Consider the following 22,294-nt stretch of genomic DNA (forward strand, 5'->3'; position numbering starts at 1 on the left):
AAGGGAGAGAGATTTTGGCCCTTTCTTTTGTGCTGTGTGGTGGGGATGGAGGAAGATGCAGTGCAAGCGCCCTAAGTAGCCCCTGGGTGATGCCCTCCAGCTTTTTGTTCTTCAAAGGATGCTCGGAGCATTTCACCTTTGGCAAAAGCTGCTGAGGGAGGCACTTTGGGCACTTTTTTTCCTCCCTGAAAAGCTATTTCTGGGTTACTTCTTAGCAACATAAGCAGAAAAAGATGACAGAACAGCTCCACCTACGGATTAGCGGGAAGGGATGTCGGGCCAAGCTGGGAGAGGCATCCTGGGAAGGGCTTTCTGTCCCCATGTCCCCAAATCCCCTCTCTTGAAGCCAGAGGGATGATGAGGTTCGGCTGCGCAGCAAAAGCCTTTTGCTCTAGCACAGCTCTCCTCACTGCAACCCTTTGAGCTCGCTGCCTCTTCACCCAGCCGTTGCTCTAAAACCCCCTGGAGAAAGGACTTGGGCTTCTGCTGCCTCTGCCTTAACTTTAACATCACTTGCAAACTGCCTTCAGAGTTTTAGATGCTGTTAAATAGATGAAAGCATAAAAACAGAGCCCTAAATTTACCAGCTGCTTTTACTGCACAGAGCGTCAGGGCATCAGACATGAGGCACAAGTTGAGTGGAGCCCTTTAAAAAGTACCACCTCAGACACAGGTTATATTAAAAAGAAGAATAAACCCCTGTTTTAGAGTCTCTTTTAAAAAGTCTATTGGAAACAGAAAGGGTTTCTTTCCCCTCCCTCACTAGAAACGCTCCTTCACTGTCTGCTGCAGGGAGCAATGGCGTGGTACTGCTGGGAGCTGGGGAGGGAGTGACCTGGCTGCAGAGGAGCGTGAAATTCAGCTTATTAGTGTTCTCCTGGGTGTAATTCTTACAGCTCCAGCCCCATTCGGGGTCACCACGCACTGCACAGCCTCGCCAACCCTGCCCAGCAGCGAGCTGAGAAGGAAATGAGTATTTCTGCAAGAAAAGGGGAGTGACCTGTGTCTATTCGGGGTCTCTGCAGCGTGCACGGCTCGTCTGTGTTGAAGCATCTGATGCTTTGCCTGTGCACAGCAGCCAGGGTGAGCACCCAGCGCTGCGTGGTGCTGCTACAGCACATGTACATTGACAATACTGTGTATATACAGAGACAGCAGTGGTATGGCTGCATCCCAGTGGTCCTTCTACAAAGATGCTGCAGGACCTTGCGTGGAGAGGGGGGGTCTGTGCAGTGGGATCCTCCATGGGATCCCCTCTCTGATTTGAGCTGTGTGATGCTGCTAGAGCACATGTACATTGACAATACTGTGCATATATAGAGCGCAGAGGTACGGCTGCATCCCACCTCTCCTTCTGCAAAGGTGCTGCAGGACCTTGTAGGGAAGGGTGCTCCATGTAGTGGGGAAAACCCAAGGGGACTCCCCGGGGTCCCCTCTCTGAATTGAGCTGCCAGGCTTGGGTTCCTCCCCACCTTCTCACCCACTAAAGTGAAATGAATCCCAGGCTGATAGAGCCAGACCCTATCGTGCTCGGGCTCCACGTGCCGGGCAAAGCTCAGACACGGCCCTTTGGCACGCAGGGGTTTTGCTTGCAAAACAGTGCGGCACTTATGCCTCTTCCAGACACAACTGCAAAGCCTGTTTGCTGCTGTTTAAATTTGCGAAGGCGCCTCGCCAAGATAAAATACCCAAGGCCAGCGCCTGCTACATTATCACAGTCCTGCTCTTTCAGCCACATAAAGGAGCCCCTTTTTTTTTTTCTCTCTTGAAGGAAATGGTCGCTTGTGTATCCATAGAGCTGCAGGATTTGCCTGGCAAGGGCAGGCGTTTGCTGGTGCATTAGAACTGAGTGCCAGGAGAAACAAACAGCCTGTGCTGGCAGGGTGATGGAGATGGGGAAAGCAGAGCCAGTGGCACGCAGGACTGTCTTGCTGATGTAGGAGAGCTATGTGCCATGTCAGATGCCCAGGGATGGTGGCAGAGTCTGGGCAGGACACGGGCATGAATTTATCCCTGCAAATGATAGACGGAACACAGGGATAAAGGCAAGGTGTAAATCAGGGTTTAACTCCCCAAAATCCTGACGCTTGTCCCCACACAGGGGTTTGGGGATCCCTCATCTCTACATGGGGTCCCTGCTGGTGCCTGCAGCCATGGGGTGGGATGGCACAGCAGCCCTGGGAGCAGCACAGAGCAGAACACTGGGGCCTGTCAGCAAGGCTCAGACCGTGCTGCTCCCGATGGGGCAATTGATAAAGAGGACTGGGTGTGTTGATTTAAAGCGATATTCCCCAGGGAGCTGCCTTCATCCATCACCGCAGGGCTTACGGATCCAAACACAGTCTTCGCCCCCTTGTGGGATGGGAAACCCAGAATAAAACGAAAACAGGGACCATTAAATCTCTCAGCTTGCTCCTTAACCTGCCCCCAGGACCAGAATCCTCTTTGGGTTATCATTGGCACCATTTCTTGTGCATTTATGTTTCAGCTCCTGGAAGAGGAGGTGGAAAAGAACTGGATGGAGGCAAAGAAAGGTTATGCTTTAAAAAGCATGCTATATTTATTACCAAGCTGCCTGGCTGCAGAGAGACAGATAGAATTCTACCTGTAATTGTGTGCCTTGCCTGGTGCTCAGAGCCTTTTGCTCATCCCTGGAGCATCCTCCTGCGCTGGGCTGGCATAGAATCCATGTTGGAAAAGACCTTTAAGATTATCAAGTCCAACTGTTCCCCAGTGCTGCTAAGTCCAGCACTAACCCATGTCACTGAGGACCTCGTCTGCGTGGTTTTGAGCACTTCCAGGGATGGTGACTGACACTGACACCCTCCTGCAGCCCTGCAGTGGTTTGGGGGCACAGGGACAAACTAAGCAGTGATGGCAGGAGCCTGGCAAGGCAGAGCCCAGCCTGCTGCTCGCAGGGCAGGTCCCATCCTGCCAGAGCCCCAACATGCCAGACAGGTTGTGATTCACCGCCCCGGTTCTCTGACACCCAGAGCCAATTGTCTCAGCTCCTGACACCTCGAGAGCTAGTGGTGCCCCTCTGCTGTGCTCACTGAGCACCTCAGTGATTCCCAATTCCCTTAGCATGCATTCCTGCAGGGCTGTGCCTGCACGCATGTCCTGGTTGACTGCATCACCCCCAGCCTTGGTAGTGTTTGCTTCCCAAGAGAGAAGAGCTGTGAATCCCACCAGCAGGATGCTGAAGCTTTGCATCTCAACTGGCACACCATGCTGGGACCACACCATAATGATTGTGGGGACCACTCTGTCCCCACCATGGGCAAGGCAGCAGCAGGAGAAGCAAAGGGCAAAACCCTGCTCTGATGGAAACAGCATCGAGGGACAAAAGCGGTTGTGTGAACAGCAAAATAAACCCAAAACTGAGCAAGAAACCCCCACCAGATAAAACAAAGGAGGAAGAGGGCTGGAACAGCAGCTCTGCCTGTGGGAAGGCAGGTTCAGCTCCACTGCCCAGACCTTTCTGGGGCTCAGATCACTCTGTGCGGATGGAAAAACTCCTTCTCTGTGGGAGAAGACGCAAGGTACAGCTTGGCCCTCTCTGGGGGATGCAGGAAAGCCGGGTTTAGTGCTCAGCTCAGCCTCTCCCTTGCATGACCTTGGGTAAAAGTCAGTTAATCACGGTGACTCAGCCTCCATCTGTAAATCAGCCCCGATAATGCTTCCCCTCGCCTATCTGCTCTTTGGATCGTCTGTTGAGATTAGCAAGGCAGGGACTGTTCTTGCTATTTGTATATACAGTGCCCGGTGCAGCAAAGCCCTGATAGGGCTGGAGACACGTAGGTCTGGGTGAAAGGAGCTCCAGTCACGGCGGGGCCCCCCCCCGGGGATGCTGCTCCAGGGGGGTTTGGCATGGGCAAGCTCCTTCAAGGTGAATAAACCATTCTAGGATCATCCCTCCCCCTTTTGACCTGGCCCTTTCTCAAAGCCCAGCACCTCTTTAAACATCCTGCCTCTTGCTGCCGAGCTGCTGTGGGGCCAGAAAAGCAGCTGGGGAGGACCCTGAGCATCCCTGCATCCGGGGCTTGGGAGGGCTGGGGGCATCCCCGGGCTGGAGCATGCTCCAGGATGAGGAGTGGAGTGTCTGGTTCCCAAAATAGCATCTGACCCTGTTCCGTCAGCTGGCCCGTACCTTGGCACCCTGCGCCGCTCAGCTACTGCCGGGACTCACTTTCACCTCCCATGAAATATGAATTTCTTGGCTGCAAAGGAAAGAGAAAACTATGTCAGGAATCTGTGGCTTGGCTGCCAGTGCTGCGGTGCACGGGGAGAGCTCAGCCACCAAAAGGAGGGGTTTCCACCCCAAAAACACCCCGTCATGGCCACCCTCAGTTGGGTCCATCTGGGTGGGTGGGTTTGGCTGGGCACGTGGGCATAGGGTGCTGTGGGAGTGAGGAAAGTGAGGCATGGATGGGGATGGGGTCCTGCCCCCCCTTCCCTGCATCCCAGCTCCATCCCATGCATCCCACCCACTGCCTCCACCCACTGGAATCCCATCGGGGTCCTGCAGACCCCAATGCCTTGCAGGGGCTTATTGTAACCACAGTCAGGATATGGCCCTGAGAGGCAGGAAACGGCCTCGCCGGTGTGAGGAGGAGGAGACTGAGGATGGCCAAAGCCCAAACCACAGTCTGGGCATGCTTCGGGCACCAGCCAGCCTCAGGCAGGTGCTGAGAGCAGCTGAGGGCAGCTTCCAGCCTGGTTTGATCTTCCATCCTGCACCCAGCAATGAGCCTGGGTCCCTCCCTGACCCTCAGTGCCCCTCAGCTGCACGGTGATGTGCCTGTCCCCGTGATGCCCAGCTCCAAGGAGCAGCCAGACTCATCCATCTCCATCCCCATCCCGTACCGCACTGGATGGGGCCACGCTGCTGAAGCAGCACCTGCCTACAGTACATCTCAGGGGTGGGTTAGGAAAAGGGCTCCTTTTCCTAAATTTGGGAAAAGGGGGGGGGTTTGAGTGGATTGCTGTTACCTCCCTGCCAGCCCCAGGGCCAGCCTGCACTTAACCCACTTTGGCTGCTCCCCAAAGCTCATGGGTCATATCCAGACACATTGAATCCTGTCCTTGCATTAACCCATTTCTCAGTCAAATAACAAGGAAAACAGGATAAGGGGCCTGGTCCAATGGAAGCATCTCACCAGGAGGGATCTGACACCTCCCTTGCCAGCCTGGTCCCTGCTCATCCCCAAGAAACGAGGCTGGGACTGGGGACCAGGGCTGGCCCTGTGCGTGTATATATGGTCCTGGATGGTCTGGTCTGGCTGTATCAGGACAAGAGGCTGTTTCCAGCAGATTTTTCTGGCCTGAGGAGAAGTTGGAAGGTTATTCAGAAAGTTTGTTTCTTGCTCATGGTGATCCAAAATTGATTTTCTGGATCTGAATGGCTTTGGATTTCCAAGCTGGTGAGAATCCAGCTTTCGCTTGGGATTCAGATTTTGCAAACAGTCTTAATTCCTCCTTGGCTTGTAATGCAAAACAGTGGAGGAGGACAGGTCCTGGGCACCCTGTGAGATGGGGAGGATGTTGTAAACCAGTGTCTTTGTTCCCTGCCTGGGGTCCCTGCTGAATCTTCCTGCCACACAGCCCTGAGGATGCCCCATGGGACACTGCACAGAGGATGACTCTGGAGTGGTGGGGAGAGGAGAAGATGTAGGAGGAGACATGGTTGGAGGTCATCCTGACTCAATGGCTACGTAAAAGGGGACAGGTGGATAAGCGTGACCTGGCAAAGAGAATCCCTTAATCCTGCAGGTATACGGTCAAAGGAGTTGGGTGACAATCAGCTACAGACGTTCACTGTGGCTCCATCCCCAACCGGATCAAGCAGCATCTGGGACTTTTCCAAAGGAAATTAAGATGGCTGTAACACAAAGCAGCGAGGCTTTCCTGAGGCTTAGCTCAGCTTCTTCTCACCTATCACTGGGGAAAGGCATCCGGGGTGGGCAGAGCAGGGCTGGGAGCTGCCATGCTGGAGCTACCCTAGGCAAATCTGTGCTGGGGCTATGCATCCTTAAGCGGGGAGCAATGGCAGAGCCAGGACCTGCATCCTCTGCGATAGTGCTTGTGCAAGGTCAGGATCTGCTCCCATATTCTTCCCAAAGCAAGGGGCTGGCCTGGCTCTGGTGTGTTTTAGCATGGGTGAGCAGAGCCCTTCAAAGAGTCTGATTCCCTAAGAAACCAATGGGACATCCGAGACCTCCTCTTGTCTTGAGGCTGAGGCAGGTATAATCTCGCCCAGGAATCAGCAGAGGGACTCAGCCTGACAGCAGCATCTTTGTAGGGCTGTAATAAAGAATGACTTATTTTGACATTTACTTAAGAAGTATTAATCTTTCATTTTCCTTAGAAATGCTCCTGTTTGCTAAGGAACTATCTGTTACCTAAGTGCTCCGATAAATCTTCTAAGGTAAAATTACATGTGAGATGCTGCCAGAAGGGTACATTTAAGAATACTTCCTAAATTATCAACTGCATTAATCTTAATTACTTCAGGAAAAGTGGAGTCTGGCATTAGGGTGAACTAAATTGAACGGGTGTTTGTTTGTCTTTATCATATCACATATTTGAGATCATTTAACAGAACGCAGATAAAAGGCGAGGGGGCCAGTGAGGTACAGAGCAGTTGTCTAATGAAAGTGATGGCTCCAGATGACAAAGAGCAGGCAGGAGGGGACCACAGGAACCCCTGAGGTACCCAGCACAGCAGAACCTGCCTGGAACAGGGTAGTAAATGGGCAAAAACATCCCCAAAATCATACTTCACTCCTTAGATGATATTTTGCGTGATAAAAGCAGAAAATTGGATCTGTATCACACTGGGTGTTGGGATAGGCAAAGGCCTCTGGGTACCAGCACATCCCATGTCACCCTGCCCTGGCAACCAACCTGCATCATGCATGGACGCAAGCAGAGCAGGATGCTCCACAGCCCACGCTCAAGGTTTTGCCAAAACGTGGGTTCTACCCTGCTTATTTGGAAAAGGGCAAATGAGTGGGCCCATGGCCTTGCCTTGGGATGAACACGTCGCTCTGTGTTTTACGGCACAGAAATTAAATTAAGTGTGGGATTAAGTGCTCTCTTCCACTGGGGCCTTGGAGAGGTATTAAATATTGCTGTGACGAAATCTTGCCATTGCCCCAGGTCTGCGTGGCCTGGGCGGATTCATTATCAAAGCAGAGTGGATTTACATGAGCCAGAAGGGAGGATTTTCCTCCCTCTTGATTGCTTTTGTTTGAAATTTCACAAAAATTAGTCTGTTGACCTCCGTCTGCACAGGATGCTGGAGGGGACCTGATGGAAGAAGGGGAGAAATTATTCTGCGTGCTGCCAGAGATGCAGATAAAGGATGACTTTCGGGGAAGGAGATCCCAGCTCCAACACCTTGTCCATCCCCAGCCTTGCTGACTGACCCCCTTGGGTATCACCAGGGTGTCCTGCATCACTGCATCCCACTCATCTCACTTTCCTGGGATAGGGCCCCACTCTGTATTTCCCTCCCAGCTTTCCATGACCCCCCCAAAAGGAAGAAAAGCAGCAAAAAAAGCAACGTCAATGACACCATTCCCAGGCCAATATCAGGTTTCCTTCCTCCCGGCGGAGCCTGGGCCTGCTCCAAGCTGCCTTCCCCTCCCCTCTTGCTCCCAGCCCTGGTCAAACGGGGACAGGAAACCCGAGAGCAATGAGCACATCACCGGTATTTTCACCCAAGTCTCGTTTAGCTCATTGTCCTTTTGGAACCCTTCTCCTCTGCTTCTCTCAGGGCTGCCAGAGTGGCTGCTCTGGGATGAGAATCTGCCCTGTGTTCATTTGGGCAGTTCTGCCTTTTGGCAGACGCATGCACACATGTGTCACTGAGTAAAATTAATTGTCTCAATGCAATTAGCACAGTCACAGGCTTCAATTGGGGTCAGCTGGATGCACATCAGCGGGCGCATGAAGCCAGCACTCATCCATCAGGATGCTGTGAGCTCCCCATCCATGAGCAAAGGACAGAGGGAGGCCACACGCCTGTAGGTCTCATGCTGACAGTGGCACTGGTCTTGCCAAGCCCCAGGAGACAGACTGATGGACCACCACTTCCCCAGCAGAGGCTGGTCTTTGTGCAAGCAGTGAAATCCTGTTATTCCTCCCTATACTGCTCTGGCTTAAAGAGTGCAATAGCTTCAGAGGCCCATGCGCATGCAGGTGCTGGCAGATGGAGGGAGCAGCATTGCACATGCCTCATGTGCATCTGGGTGCTGGTAGGTGGAGAGAGCAGCATTCTACACGAGGGTGCAGACAGACCATGGGTGGCACAAGGAACGTCACAGCACTGGCCAGCCGCCCCAGCCAACAGCCCCAGCATGGATGCTCTGGGTGCATCTGGTACGGATGATCTTGTCACCCCCCTGGGCTTCTTCCCAAGCTCAGGCTAGAGGGATAACCTGCAGGCAGAGCCCTCTATGTCCATCCCTGCTACCACAAACCCCTCATCCACCAGAACCCAACTTAAGCCATTGCAGAGAATACCACCCGTCCTGGTGGTACCCAATGGCAGCGGAACCTGAGCCCCAAGAGCAGAGATGCTCCTGTCCAGCCTGAACTAGTTACTGCAGGATCTGATAGGAGGAGACTGCTGCTAGATTTGGGGGCTTTTAAGCTGTCAACTTTCCTATAATTATTAGCAATGTTTTAAATAAGGTCTCTTCTGAAATTTGCTTCTGAAAGACAAGATTAATGAGCATTTCCTTTGGGGATTTAATGCACTATTAATTATTCTCTTCCAGAAATTTGGTTCAGAATATTATCAGCTTTTTTTTTTTTTTCTTTCAATTAAAAGTGATTATGATTTTCTCTGTATAAAAGAAAAGTGGATTTAAGAAAAATATATAATATCCCCCCTTTCCTGATTAAGTATAATAGTCAAGCGATGCAGATAAAACTAGCCAGTGGCTCTGGGTAGACATGAACTCGGTGTCCCACCCCCGGCAGCAGCTCCATCCCTGGTGGGGTCCAGCTCTGGGAACAACGCGATCCAAAGAGGCTGCAATTTATGGAGATCTCCTGAAGAGGGAAGCAAAGGTGTCCGCAAGCAGCCGCGCTGCGCGGTGCCGGCTTCGGACCCGGGGTTCGGCCAGCGGAAGGTTGGGGATGGTGGAACCCAGATGATGCCTGACTGCAGCTCCAGGGATGGAGGCCAGGAGGTGCCCCACGGGGAGACTGATCCCAGCGGGAGCGGGAAGGTGGAAACGGTGTCTTCCCAGCGGTTTCGCACCCGGGGTTTGCAGCAGGAGCTGAGCAGGGAGAAGGGGCTCAGGTCCCCATCACGCAGCCGGGGCCAGGCACAGCGCCTCGCTGGTTCGCAGGCTGCTCGCCCTGCCCCAGCAGACATTCCTCGTGTGCTTCCCAAACGCAAAACATTCAGAAAATGCTCTGAACAGAAATGCTGGCCCGGTGGGGGACGGATCTGATTACAGCAGGGCACAGAGGGGAGCAGCCCCACTCAGGGCTTGGCTGCAACACACGCTGCAGACAGCACAAGACGCCGGCACCACCGTGTTCACTGTGAGGTTTGCTTTAACCCCACGCTGTACCTGCAAAAGCCACGCTGCTTGGCTTGGATGGTAGAAAGCAAGGTGTTGAGCTAAAAGGCAAAGGCTGGCTGGGAGATGCTCTGTACCGGGGGCATCGCTTACTGGGACAAACACATTTGGCTGGTCCCCAGTGGAGTTGTGGCTGGGGCTACCCCAGCACACAGATCTCTGGTCATGATGGGATGTTCTGAGCTCCATGAACGTGCTTTGGGTGCCACCTCCAGGCCCTTATGCTGATGCCTCGGAGGACTTCAAGCAGCAAGCTGGGTTCGTGTACCTGTGCCCAGATGCCTGGGCGAGGGGCATATCACAGAATGAGTGGAATCACAGGGCTGTACAGCTCAGCCACTGCAAGCACAGTGTGCACTGCCCTCTCATAGCCCACCTTTCCTCTGCCTATCCAAACATGCCACCCAGGACCTGCATCTTCAATGCCATGGGCATCCTCCTCGCCCATCCCTGTGATCTGGCATCACTGGCTGCATCCCTCCCAATTGCTGCCCGAAAGTGGGGACCCCACCAGTCCCACCCAGAGAGGATTTTTATACCATCCCCTTAATTTACTGCCTATTTACTCCATTCTGTAAATGATGTCCTCTGGCTGGGCACAGTAAAACCGACGGGGAGCAGGTCCTTGCTGCCCAGCCCTTGGCTTGTGTCTGCTCCAGAGCAATTCCCTGTGGCTCGGCCAGCAGCATGCGTCAGTGCCTTGCAATCCTCGCCACGCCAAAGGGGAAGCAGATGGCTTGTGGGCCAGGGGAAGGGGAATGCTTGTGAGGAGGGAATTGCATCCCAGGGAATGGGGAAGGCAGCTAAGGAATGTTGGGGTTTACCCTTCTTTAGGTCCCTCTCCCACCAGTGGGGCTAGAATGAACCTGTGGGTACCACATCGCTATGGGAAGATACAACCAAGGGAGGCAGGAGTGGGGATGATATGATTTCGATGAAGAATGACCTGGTTTGGCTGGAGCCTCTCCCTGAAATCAAGCTTGCCATCTCCTTCAGCATCCTGCACAGCATTCCCATGGGATTTATGGCCCTTAGGAAGCAGGAAGGATGTGCCACACAAAAAAAAAAAACCACAGCACAGGGTCAGGGGTGTAGGAAACCAGCCTCTGGCATCACCACACCTCCTCACAGGATGGTCCACAAGCTCTGTCGTGTCTGAGCTGCAAAACACCCTAGTTGCCCCATTGCCAGTGCATAAGCATGGTGGGAACACCGCTTTTCAGACAGCAGGACCCCCAAAATGAGCTTCCCTGGTGCAGCCCCCTCTGGCCCCAGCTGGCTGCGGACGCCGGCGCTGAGAGATGCTCTCTGTTCTCAACGGGAGCAGAAACGCTAGGGGCCAAGAAAAACGCATGGAGCTATAAAAAGGCTGTTGAACAGAGGGACATTCATGGCTAGCTTCAAGCGGCTGCTTCGTAAAGATGCTGGTTGCAGTCGGGTGTGTTTCGCAGCCAGGGGAGCAGCGGATGGCTGCCAGTAGTGGGCAGCACTGGTGCGGTGAGCAGCTTGGTCCTCCTCCGGCACCGGGATGTGGGAAAGCATCAATGACATAAAATAGGGATGGATTTGTGCACCCCGCTGGTGCATTCCGGATTTGTGGGGTGAGGAGGAGCAGGACCAAAACCCATCCCTGTTGTCTACCATCACTCCCAGGTCCGGTTCCCTCTGGCCCTTCTCCAGGATGGTGACAGCAGCCCATGGCTGCGGAGACGCTCCTGCACCATGAAACATCAAAGCTGCTCGGGTCAGGTTTGTTTGCAGGTGCCGAGCATGAGTCCAGCACATGCCTGAAACTTCAAAGGGAGAGTAATGAAAAGCATTTTGCCGATGGGTTTCCAGGCAGACACAGCTCTTCCCACTGGTCCAGCTGCTGGGTGGCAGATGTGGGGGACACATCCCTAGGCCCAGCCGCAGCAGAGAGGGCACAAGCCAGGCAATTCCAAGCTGGATAAAATCCACTGAGAGGATTCATGCTATTTCTTATGATATTTTCCTTTTGCTGGTGCTGCGTGAGGTGGAAAAGCACTTGGGGTCCGAGCCCATCCCTGCTGTGTTAATCTGGATACCGGTCCAGGGCAACATCCCTCCTTAGCATATGCTTCCAAGATGCAAAGCAAGGACTGGGAATTTCCCTTCTGCTTCAGGATATGGTTTTCAGGCAGAACAGGAAGGTTTTAAGACGCTGCCTCAGGAAGACCGTGTCTGAAGAAAGGATGCTGCTGCCCTTCCCTTAGGGAAAACACAGATGTAGCCACTCCGGGGCCTGAATCCCAGTGGTGAGGTGATGCAGCAAGCAAAAAGTGCCTGGAAAGTGCAGAAATGAGGGGAGGGATCTGGGTATTGCCCTGGCCCAGGGCAGGCAGCATCACAGGGCTCCATGCTTTCCCCTCTGCTTCTCATCCTTTTCCTCATCTTCAGCCACTGAAGGAGGAATGAAAAAGAACAAAACCTTCCTCCTGACCCTCTGGGAGTCTGGAAAAAAACCCGGATATTTTTACATCCTGGCTGGAAAACTGAGCTCTTCCAAACAGTGACAATTAATTATTATTTTTTAAGCCTTGCTTCTGAAAACGGGTGAAATCAACCCACTCGTGGTTTACTTCCAGACCCCAGTGGTGGGCAGATGCGGGAAAGGGGTCGGGACATCATTCCCTGTCCGACAGGCCACACTCATCCCAGGATTATTTTTCCTCTCCGCAGAAAGCATCCCAGACAATACCTAATCCAGTGGACACCAGAAACTATTTCCCTCAGCTATTTAGCAACGATGGAACCAGTGCTAATGCAACATTACTAAACCCCGCATACTTTTACAGTGAATTCACAGAACAAGAGGGTTTTTTAACCTTCACCTGGAGATTTAATGCTGCAGGAGACACTTGCAGGGATAAGACAGGCAGGATGGGGCTGCAAAGAAAATAACTTTGTGCATCTCTCATCTGCCCCAACCCTTTCCCTGCTTTTTCCAGCAAAACTAATAATTTTCACACATGGTGCAAGAGCAGCAGTAAAGTGGCTGCTTATTTCATTAGGAGCAGCCGGCTGCTATCGGGTTTAGGGAAAGGGGGTGTTGGAGAAGGGCTGCCCGCGCCCCGTGGGGTATCGCTTTACCCTGCTGCTTCCTGCCCAGGTGAACCCACACAAACCCGCCTGTGTGATGGAAAACATTCGGGAACACGTTTTCCAGCCGAAAACACAGGCTGCGATTCAGCTTCCCTCCCCGGCCTTCCAAGGCGTCCTCTTTTTAACACAGAACATGGCATTTATCTTGGGATTCCTCAAACCCGCAGTATAAAATGTATATATATATGTGTGTGTGTGTATGTATATATACGTATATATACAATTAAATATAGATCTGGGCATCTTCCTGCGCCCCACTGGCTATTGCTGCCTGTCTCATCAGGGCAGGCAGTGCTGCCTGCAGCACACCTGCCCCCCAGGGCGGTCAGTATCCCTTGGGATGCTCCCAAACCAAACCGCTCTGCACAAGCAACGCTACAATAGCAAACCAGCACCAGGATCAGCCAAAGGGACATGGATTTATCGTCCCCAGCCCAAAAAAGAGCCCAGCTGGGGAGATGGAAACACAGTGAAAAGGCAACTCCCTTGTGCCTGTGTCTGCTCCCGGCGCATCCCAGCATCCTGACACCCAGCCTGCCTTCCTCCCAGCCACCCTTTAATCTTCCTCGCCGCATGTTTCTAAACTGAGAGCTACAATGATCGACCAGAGCAAGACTTTGTTGTTTTGGAGTGGGTTTTTTTTTTTTTTTGAAGCTGGTTTGCAAAAACACATCCTAAAGAGGAAACCGTGCTGCGGGAGAGGGCCAGCAAGCACGGCGGGGGCTGCAGGGGGTGCGAGAGCTTTGCCCATCCTGCCTCACCAGGGCCAAGCCCAGGCAGGGCGCAGGGGTTACTGCTCCCTTTCATTCCGTGCCAGGTTTCAGCCCAGGATTTATACGGTCAAATCCAAAATCCCTGGAAGGCAGGGCTTGGCGCGGTGGGAATGCAGATGCTGCCTCTGCTCTGCTGCTGTAATTATGCCACCAAACTTAGAAAGCAGCGGAAGAGCCGTATGTAGCGCTACAATTAGGAGCCTGTTTAATTGCAGTGCAGTCGCGTATTGTTTTCCTCTCCCTGGCTCCGGTTGCCAACAACCAGATGAGTGTCAGGAGCCACATTGCAAACCCAGGCACGCCGGCTCCCTGGCAATCCCTGCTCCTGCATCCTCTGGGCATCAGTGCTGTGGGAATGCATGTGGCCAGGCAGATCTGGGGACAGCGAGCACCCCAAAGTGACCCATCACATGGGGGTGGAGAGCAGTGGGTAGACTTGGACAGAGCATCCACATGGGGAAAGAGCCACCCAAATAGGCATCTGCTTCATGCAACATGCTTTCTTTGAGCAACAGACATCCTTCCCTTCTTCCTGGGACTCCCCTTTTCCTGCTCAATACACACTGGCTGGCCTCAGGAATAGCCAGGAATGATTTCTCCCTGTCAGCCCAGAGATTAAAATGGATATATGCATGGGAACCAGCAGCACATGGAGACGACATGGGAGAGCAGCTGATTTATATCGTGTTGCCCCTGCAAATGTTGCACATAAATCTGCTTTTCAAGGCAAAACGTGAATTAGAATCGTTCTGCTCAACTTCACTTTATATCCTCACTGCGTGATTCCTCCCCAGAGCGTTGAGATGGGCTTCCTATGGAAAAGTGACATGTACATGGCCAGTGGACTGGCTTTGCATCGGGGATTTCACAACACCCAGCAGGAATGGTGCCACCACCAGCTCCATCATTATGTATGGGAAAAACAAGGCTCCAAGACAAAACCCAACTACTCCCAGCCCAACACAAACAGGCGCACACTGGTTTGGGCAGAGCCAGCTTGGGTCCTCTGCTCTTACCCCAGGTGTTGCCACATCCCTAGGGTTTAAGCACCCCCGAGATTCTCCCCAGACCTGAAGCTTCAAGAAGCTTCCATGGGTTTATCCAGCCATGGCACAGGAGGAGGGATGTGTGGGGAAACCTGGAGCACGTTCCTGATGTCAGCAGCCTGGCTACACCGCTGGAGGTGGAAAACATGGTCAGGGTCTAGCATCTTCAGCCTTTGAAATGAACAGGCACAATGACTTAACTCTCACATTCCGTCATTTCGATCCCAGAAGTATGTATAATGTTTAGCACTTGGCAAACAGGGCCAAGAATCCTCCTGTATCAAAGGCTGCGATGTTCACCGCTGTGAGTTCTCCGCTCCCTGTGCTGCGGCGGTGGCAAGGGGCTTTGGACACATCTCCTGCCCCATGCAGGAAGGCAGTTCTGCTTGTTTTCACAGCTGATGTCAGGTCTGGAGAGGCTCGATGCAGGGAGGGAGCACAGCAGAGGGTCAGCCGGCAGCTGTGGCCATCACTACATGTGCCTGGGATGAGACTGGAGCAGCGCTGATGGGGATGCTCCTGGATCTCAGCACAGCAGGATGCAGAGGAGGCTTTCCAGGGATGAGCTGCTGCTCCAAAGCCCTGCTGAGCTCTGTGTGCTTAGGAGGGATAGCAGCCTTGCTGGGTGATGTCCTAGCAAGATATCAACGTGGAGAGAGACACTGATGTCTTGTAAAGCATTTCAGAGGCTGCCTGCAGGATTGCTTGCTGGCAAGCACTGGGGAGTGTAGAGCATGGCCAGACCCTTGTCTCATCCCTGCGATGTCTTCAGTCTTTCTTCCCTGAGTCTGTGTTGCACACACAGTCTGTGAGGGAGGCTACTTGGAGGTGGGGATGGAAAACATGCAGTGGGGAACCAGGGTACTACCACCATCAGTGTGAACAGCCATGAAGGGAGAGATGTCCCAGCAAAGCCTAGGGATGTGCAACCAACAGCCCTGGGCTCTGGTGACAGCAAGGATGCTCCTTGGGCTGAAAAACGCTCCAGAGAAAGGCCAGATTGCCTCTTCCCTTCCTTCCTTTAAAGACCTGCTCTCAATTAAGTCCCGAGCAAAAGGAAATCTACATATAAGCAGACCCTCTGGGTTTCCCTTCATTGCACCTCACTGTTGAGTGCTTCCCAGAAGGCTGCAGAGAGCTCAGCTGAGCCCAACACACGCCTGTCCCCAGCAGCCAGTGTCACAGTGCAACTGCCATCGGCTTGTCCCCCTCTGCAAAAACAACAGGCGAAGAAAGAGCACTTTTGTTTCTTCCTCCTCTATTGACACAGCTGGGAGGGCTGGAGCCGGGGGAGGTTCCTCCTCCAGAGGGCCAAGAGCCTCCTCACACTCGCTTTTGTAGCTCCAGTGGTGCTGGAAGAGGCAAAGGTCCTTTGTCCACCTCAACTGGGCTTCCTGGGTGCAGCCACAGCATCCTCTGGTCCATGCTGGGCCCCTAAGGAAGGTGGCAATGGGGAGAGATGTCACCCCAGCTGCTCCTGTGGGTCTCCTCAGGGCTGGCAGCCGTGGGAAACATCATTCCGGGGATGGCAGTGATGTGCAGCCCCAAAGCTGCAGCTTCTGATGCTGTGCAAGCCGAATCCAGTGAGCCACTGATCGCTCCTCCAGAATCCACTCAAGGCAGGGATGCTCCTATAGTCCTGGGAGGAATATGGTTCAATCTCTCCCTTCAGTGCCCTCCAAACCAAGCCTGATGCCTGATCCAGCCGATATTTAAGAGTACGAAGCACCCTGCTTCACACCCCCTGTAAGCATCACCTCCAAGCATCCATGTCCCACAGTTTCACCATTGACTTCCATGAAGCTGGGGGTGAATCTGTCTGCTGGCCGTTGCGTGATCGGTGGGATTGCTCCTTTATGCCTGCAGCCTCCAAGGCAAGAGACAAATGCAAAGCATTCCTTTATCTCCCTGCCTTTACCGAACGACAGGCGAAGCAATAAAATGCATTTTTTTTTATAGAGCTGTAAATTTAATTTCCTCTTAAACCATTTGCTTCCACTTATAGCTCCATGGAAATCCTGCGCTGCTGGCAAAGCTGCAGCATCCCTGTCCTGCCATCGATGTATAGAAGCAGAGGGCTTTAGTTTTTGGATGAGCTTAAAAGTTGACGGAAGGGAAGATGGGGTGGGGGAAGAGACGAAAATTCTTAGGGCATTTAAGGGCCTATTTTCCACCTTCCTTGTGAACCTTCCTCAAGGGAAGAGCTTGAGCTGCTTTACAGGGGCACAATTAGAGCCGTTTCTGTCTGCAGGACAAAAGTTCAGCCCAAAGGCTGCTTGTGAGGTGGAAAAAATGATGATCTTCTAGCCTGGAAAACCACATGGGGCTTTAGGCTTGGTGCTAAGAAGCAGCAGTGTGGGCTTATGCATGTGTCCAGCATCCTTACACCATCAGATCCAGCTTGGCTGCTCCTCCTTGGAGCTCCTCACTAGCATGCCTTTGATGTACCTTATAGGCAAACAAATGGCTGCCTCTGGTGGCTGTGGCTTGATGGCCATGGTGAGGAAAGCACAGTGGATGTGGAAGTCTGGGATACCCATCCCTCACTCTGCTGTGGGTTTATCGTGTCAGAGACCTGGATCCTGACCACTTTTCTTCTCTGAACTGCTCCAGCCCTTTCACAGGGTGCGTTTGCAGTCTGCAGCAGTTGCTGTCCCAGGAAGGAGCGGGACTGAGGGGTGCTGCTTGGTGCTGAAAAGGATGCCTGCATCCCTGCGCCTCACCTGAAGGCTGTGAGCATCCTTTACCAGTGGCTGGAGCTGGCTCCAAGATGCAGGAATGCTCTGGGTACCCCATTTTGTGTCTTCTGCCCAAAGAGGGTGGCTGCGAGCCCTACCTGGCACCTGAGGACTCCTCTGTCCTACTTGGGCTCTACATGAGCTCTGGATATGTGGATCTCCCCAGTGCGGCAAATCCCAAAGGCTGGAGCCCCCATTCCCCATTGTCCTGGGGAGATCCTCCTATATTTGTGCTCGTCACATTGCCACCTGAAGGCAGCAGGCTGCTTACTGGGATCTGGCTGTGCAGGAGAAGGGAGCAACCTGGCTCAGTGGGGAATGACTGCAACAGGGATGCTGGAGATGGGCTCCAAGCCAACCCTTCAGGGACATCATCCTGGTGCAACCAGTCCAAAGAATGCAGCTCTCAGGGAGAAGCTTTGATGGATATGTGTCCAGAAAGCCAGGAAGAGGCCCCTGGTCCTGCTGAGATGGGGATGCTGCTGCGGAGCTCACAGGGGGCTCCCATCAGAGCTTTGTGGTGCTGCCCTCCTGAAGCCAGCATCCCTGAGGGGACAGCAAGGGGAAAGCAAACACCCATATGTGCTGCCTTCCCTCCTGCCTGCAGTCTGCCTTCCTCACTGCCGGTGCTGCCAGGCCCTGCCAGGATGCTTTGGCTGCCAAAACCTGAGTGCTGAGGGATGCAGGCCACTTCCTCCCTGCCTTACAGCCCATTGATCTTTGAGCTCTATTTTTATCCTGCTTTTCTTAATTGAGTGATGGGGAAAAAGGACAAAAAGGGTCAAGACAGACCCAGGGGGGCTCTCAGTGTCTCTTCTGCTGCCTGTGCCAGTCTTCATGTCCATGTTCCTCCTCTCCAGTGGTGCCCACAGGCTCTCTGGCCATGCTTTGGGGTACCTGCCTGCAGCCCAGCAACCAGCACCCTCCTCACCCCATGCTAGGGGCAGAGCTGCTTGCAAACTCATGCAAACACTCTCAAATCCCTCCTCCTTGCTCTCTGAAACTGCATCATCTCAGCTATATAGGCTGAACATATATAAAATATATACTCAGCTATATAGTCTGAACATATATAATAGATATACTCAGCTATATATATTATATATAATATTCAGGCTGTTCTGGGGGGACAGAACACCCCCTCCTGCTTTGTGCCTGTGGAGCACCCCAGCATAACATGCCCTGGACTGTCAAAAATAGAAGCGTGCAAGCAAGCAATAACAGTTTAAGTAATTATTAAGTAGCATTGTTAAGTTTAATACACTTTAAGCTCAGCTTAAAGCATTGCACAAATCAAGCTCGATTCATCCCCATGTCCCGGTCGATGTCTGTGTGACCCACAGCTCATGGGTGCTGCTCATTAGTGACATGGGGCTCATTTCCAAACTGAACCAAGCTTGTCCATGTCCCTGTTAATCCAGTACAAGTCAGCAGAGCTCCCAGCACCGGCTGCTTGGGGTTGGTCCCATCCTTTGCTGTTGCTGCTTTGGGAATGCTTTGTGCTGTTGCTTCCAGCTGGATCCGTGGCACCCCCAAAACAAGGTGCAAGGATGCCTCTTTGGGGTGAAATTTGGGGCAGGCAGATGTGGAAGCAAAGCAGAAAGGAGTTTTACGATGACCCAAATGAGTGCAACCCTAAAAACATCATCCCAACATCCACGTCAGGCAGCTCCTCCGGAATCAGGACATGACCTGTTTCCATTGCCTCAGGTCACAGCAACAAGGCCAGATGTTCAAAACAGCAGCAGAACACCAAAACCTTACCCAGATCACAGTCCTGAGTTCCTGGAAGCCTTGACTCTCCCAGAGCAGGCTGCATGCTATGATCTTGTCTCTTCTGCAAGCTCCCAACCTGAGCTGCGAGTGATCCCAGCTGAGCCCTTGGATATCCCTTGGTGGCCACAGCCCTTGGGTCTGAATTTGGGGTGACCTGTACCACAGCTGCACCCTGTGATGAGGGTTTAAAGCCCCCAGAAGTCTAAAGCACAACATGAAGCCAGCTTCAAAGAGCTGCAGCTTCCAACTTGATAACATCAGGAGTCTGGATCAAAGGCTGTGTCCTAGGAAGTCCAGCAAGGGAAGGGAAAATAAAATTGCTTTCTCTAGAGCATTCCTCACTGCTGAAAATCAGCTGCTGGTTCAGGAAAATCAGAGCATCCCATTAAAATCAGATGATGCCAAGGCACGCTTCGGTAATGGCTTTACAGGGTTTGAAGGTGGTTTGCTAGCACAGGGGATGGGTGGCTGGAGGTTTCTAGTGCTGTTTGAACCTGGTCCTGCACCTAATCCAGCTCTGCCCCATGCAGGGATGTGGCTCCTGGTTTCTCCCACCCCAAAGGGGAAGGCTGGAAACACAGTTGGGATGAAGCAGCAGCTGGGGGCAAAAGGGGCACTCAGCATGCATGGGGACCCACAACCTAGCATGGGATGTCCTGCAGGGCTCGTGTTTGGAAGCATCCCTTGCTCCCAGTGTCTCGCAGCAGCTGGACGTAGACGTTCCTCTTTTTAAGGCTCTTTCCATGTCAGCTGCAGGCACGTCTGTGGGCTTTGCAATCCTCCTGCTTTTAAGTGTTCCCAGTTGGCTGGTCCCTGCTGGGTTTTATATCAGTGCTCTGGTATGCTGGCGCTGGGAGCTGGACTTAGCTGGAAGCCACCCCAGAGAACAGCCTCATCTCGTCCTCCAGCTTCAATGGCAAGGTGAGGGTGAGCAAACCTCATCCAGGCTGGGAATTCCTTGCATGGGGCCTGGCTCAAGGATGGGCTCCCCGGGCTGGGAGATGCCCCAAAACCACTGCTGTGTGTGGATGGAGAACAAGCTGTCACTCCGGTATGTCCTCATCCCTTGCAGGATAACACAGCGTGGGGGGAACTCTGCCTATGGGATCCTCCAAAAGCACTTGGTCCCATGTGGCTGCTAAGGGAAAGTGGCACAATTCTGCCTCCTCTGCAGCTCTCATGTGGCCAGCCTGACATTTCCTAATGCAATTCTAGGGCAGTGACCGTGTCTGCCCACTGGGAACCTCAAAGTCCCAAGAAGCAGCAGCAAAATGGCCACATGCAATACAAAGCCAAAGAGGATGAACACAAGAACAAGCCGCGGGCAGCACTGGTGCCCCAAGGTGGGGCAGAGGTTTTCCCCATGGCTTTGCAAACACCATTGTTGAGGGTCAGGGTAAAAGCAGATGGCCCATTTCACAAAGCAGGCTCTGACCACACCGCCTTGAAACAACCCCATTTCATCCCCACAGACCCTGCAAAAGCCTGTGGGTGCCCTAAACCGGGTGCTGCTCAAGCCCTGTGCCACTGGTGGGCTCTGCACCGGCTGTTTGGAGCAGCACCAGCACCCATGTGCAACTCTGGAGCTGTTTGGGATGCTCAAACCCTATCCACTTAACAAGAGCACAGAGAAAGGATATTGGGCACAAACCAGGGGCCACAAAAGCACATGCATGTGCACATACCAATCATTGCTGAAATCCCTCCTGCAAACCCATCCTTTCTTCTGCCCTCACGTTCTGGGTGCATTTGCCAGATCCCCATCCTATGTGCAAGCAGGGAGACGCGGCAGAGCCTGGATCCGGGTGGGCTGGAGCTCCTCCTGCCCCTCATTTTGCATCCCACAGCACACAGGGACAGCAGCTCCTTTCCCTGCCCTCCTCCTCTGCAATGATTAGTGCCTTTCAGGAACGGCTGGGGTTTGTTTTCGGCGAGCTGGCCCCAGATGAATAGCTCTGGGCAGAAGCAAGCAGACAGCATCCCTTGTATTCCACCCTTCATATGAAAACCAGATGCCACGAGTAGGGCTACAAATCAAAGCTGACAGGGGGACGAGAGGTTTACTTAGGAACTGAGAGAGGGCATGAAACCTTTCAAAGGGGGGCTACCGTGCAACCCCAAATTGAACCAACCCTCCCTCCACCGCACGGAGCCTGAGAAATGGCAATAATCATCCCTTTCCACGTTACTCATGCTTTCCATCAGCTATTCTACCAGTGGTAACCAGGTAAGGGTTGTTAACATGGGGAGCCTGTTATTTTTGTTAGCTTTTGCTCATTGCCGTGTGCATTTATACAGCTGGTCTGGGACGGCGTGGGGGCACGGACGAGCCTGCAAGTAAAGCTGTGCTGAAAGGGAGAGGTGGCGGCAGCATCCTGACGGATACCACGCTCTAACAGACTGTCAGCTTGCAGAGGGAGAGCTGATGAAACAGCCGGGCTAATGTTCAGTGACAGCTGCGATTTACTAATCCATCTGAGAAATAAATAGGGGCCGTGTGGAATAGAAGAGCAGTTCAAGCCCGGCCCTCGCCGGGGCGTTCGCAGTGAAACAAAACGTCAGGTCTTATAAATGATCTTTTCATGTGAGTCCCCGGTGAGGCCGGGGAGGAAGTAGGGGGCGGCTGCCCTGGGAAGAGCTTGAAAGCTGCAGAGTCAGGAGGCTGGTGCTGGATGTGGCTGAGGCCATGGACGGGTGGGACCAGGGCTGGGAGGAGAGATAGGGAGATGGTGTCCAGCCTGGCCAGGCAGAGGAACCTACCATGGGGTGTGCAAATCACACGTCTGCAGCATCCCTCTCATCTGCAGCATCCATCGGGATGTGCATCTCCCATATTTGCAGCATGCACCGGGATGTGCATCTCCCACATCTGTAGCATGCATCAGGATGTGCATCTCTCACGTCTGCAGCATGCATCAGGACATGCATCTCCTGTATCTCCAGCACGCATCAGGATGTGCATCTCCCACACCTGCAGCACACATAGGGGTCTGCATCTCCCACTTCTGCAGTATGCATCAGGGCATGCATCTCCTGTATCTCCAGCACACACTGGGATGTGCATCTCCCACATCTGCAGCACACATAGGGGCCTGCATCTCCCACTTCTGCAGCATGCATCAGGGTGTGCAGCTCTGTTTAACCCCAGAGCTGCAGAGGCAAAATCCAGGCTCAGCCCCAGTCACAAGCAAACAGGGCTAAGACCTTGACTTCCAACATCCTTGGCCTCAAGGGTG

This window comes from Pezoporus flaviventris, unplaced genomic scaffold, assembly GCF_033815535.1.
Source record: "Pezoporus flaviventris isolate CSIRO_AGI_PZ_B2104156 unplaced genomic scaffold, CSIRO_AGI_Pfla_v1 ptg000105l, whole genome shotgun sequence".
In the NCBI taxonomy this organism is placed as follows: domain Eukaryota; kingdom Metazoa; phylum Chordata; class Aves; order Psittaciformes; family Psittacidae; genus Pezoporus; species Pezoporus flaviventris.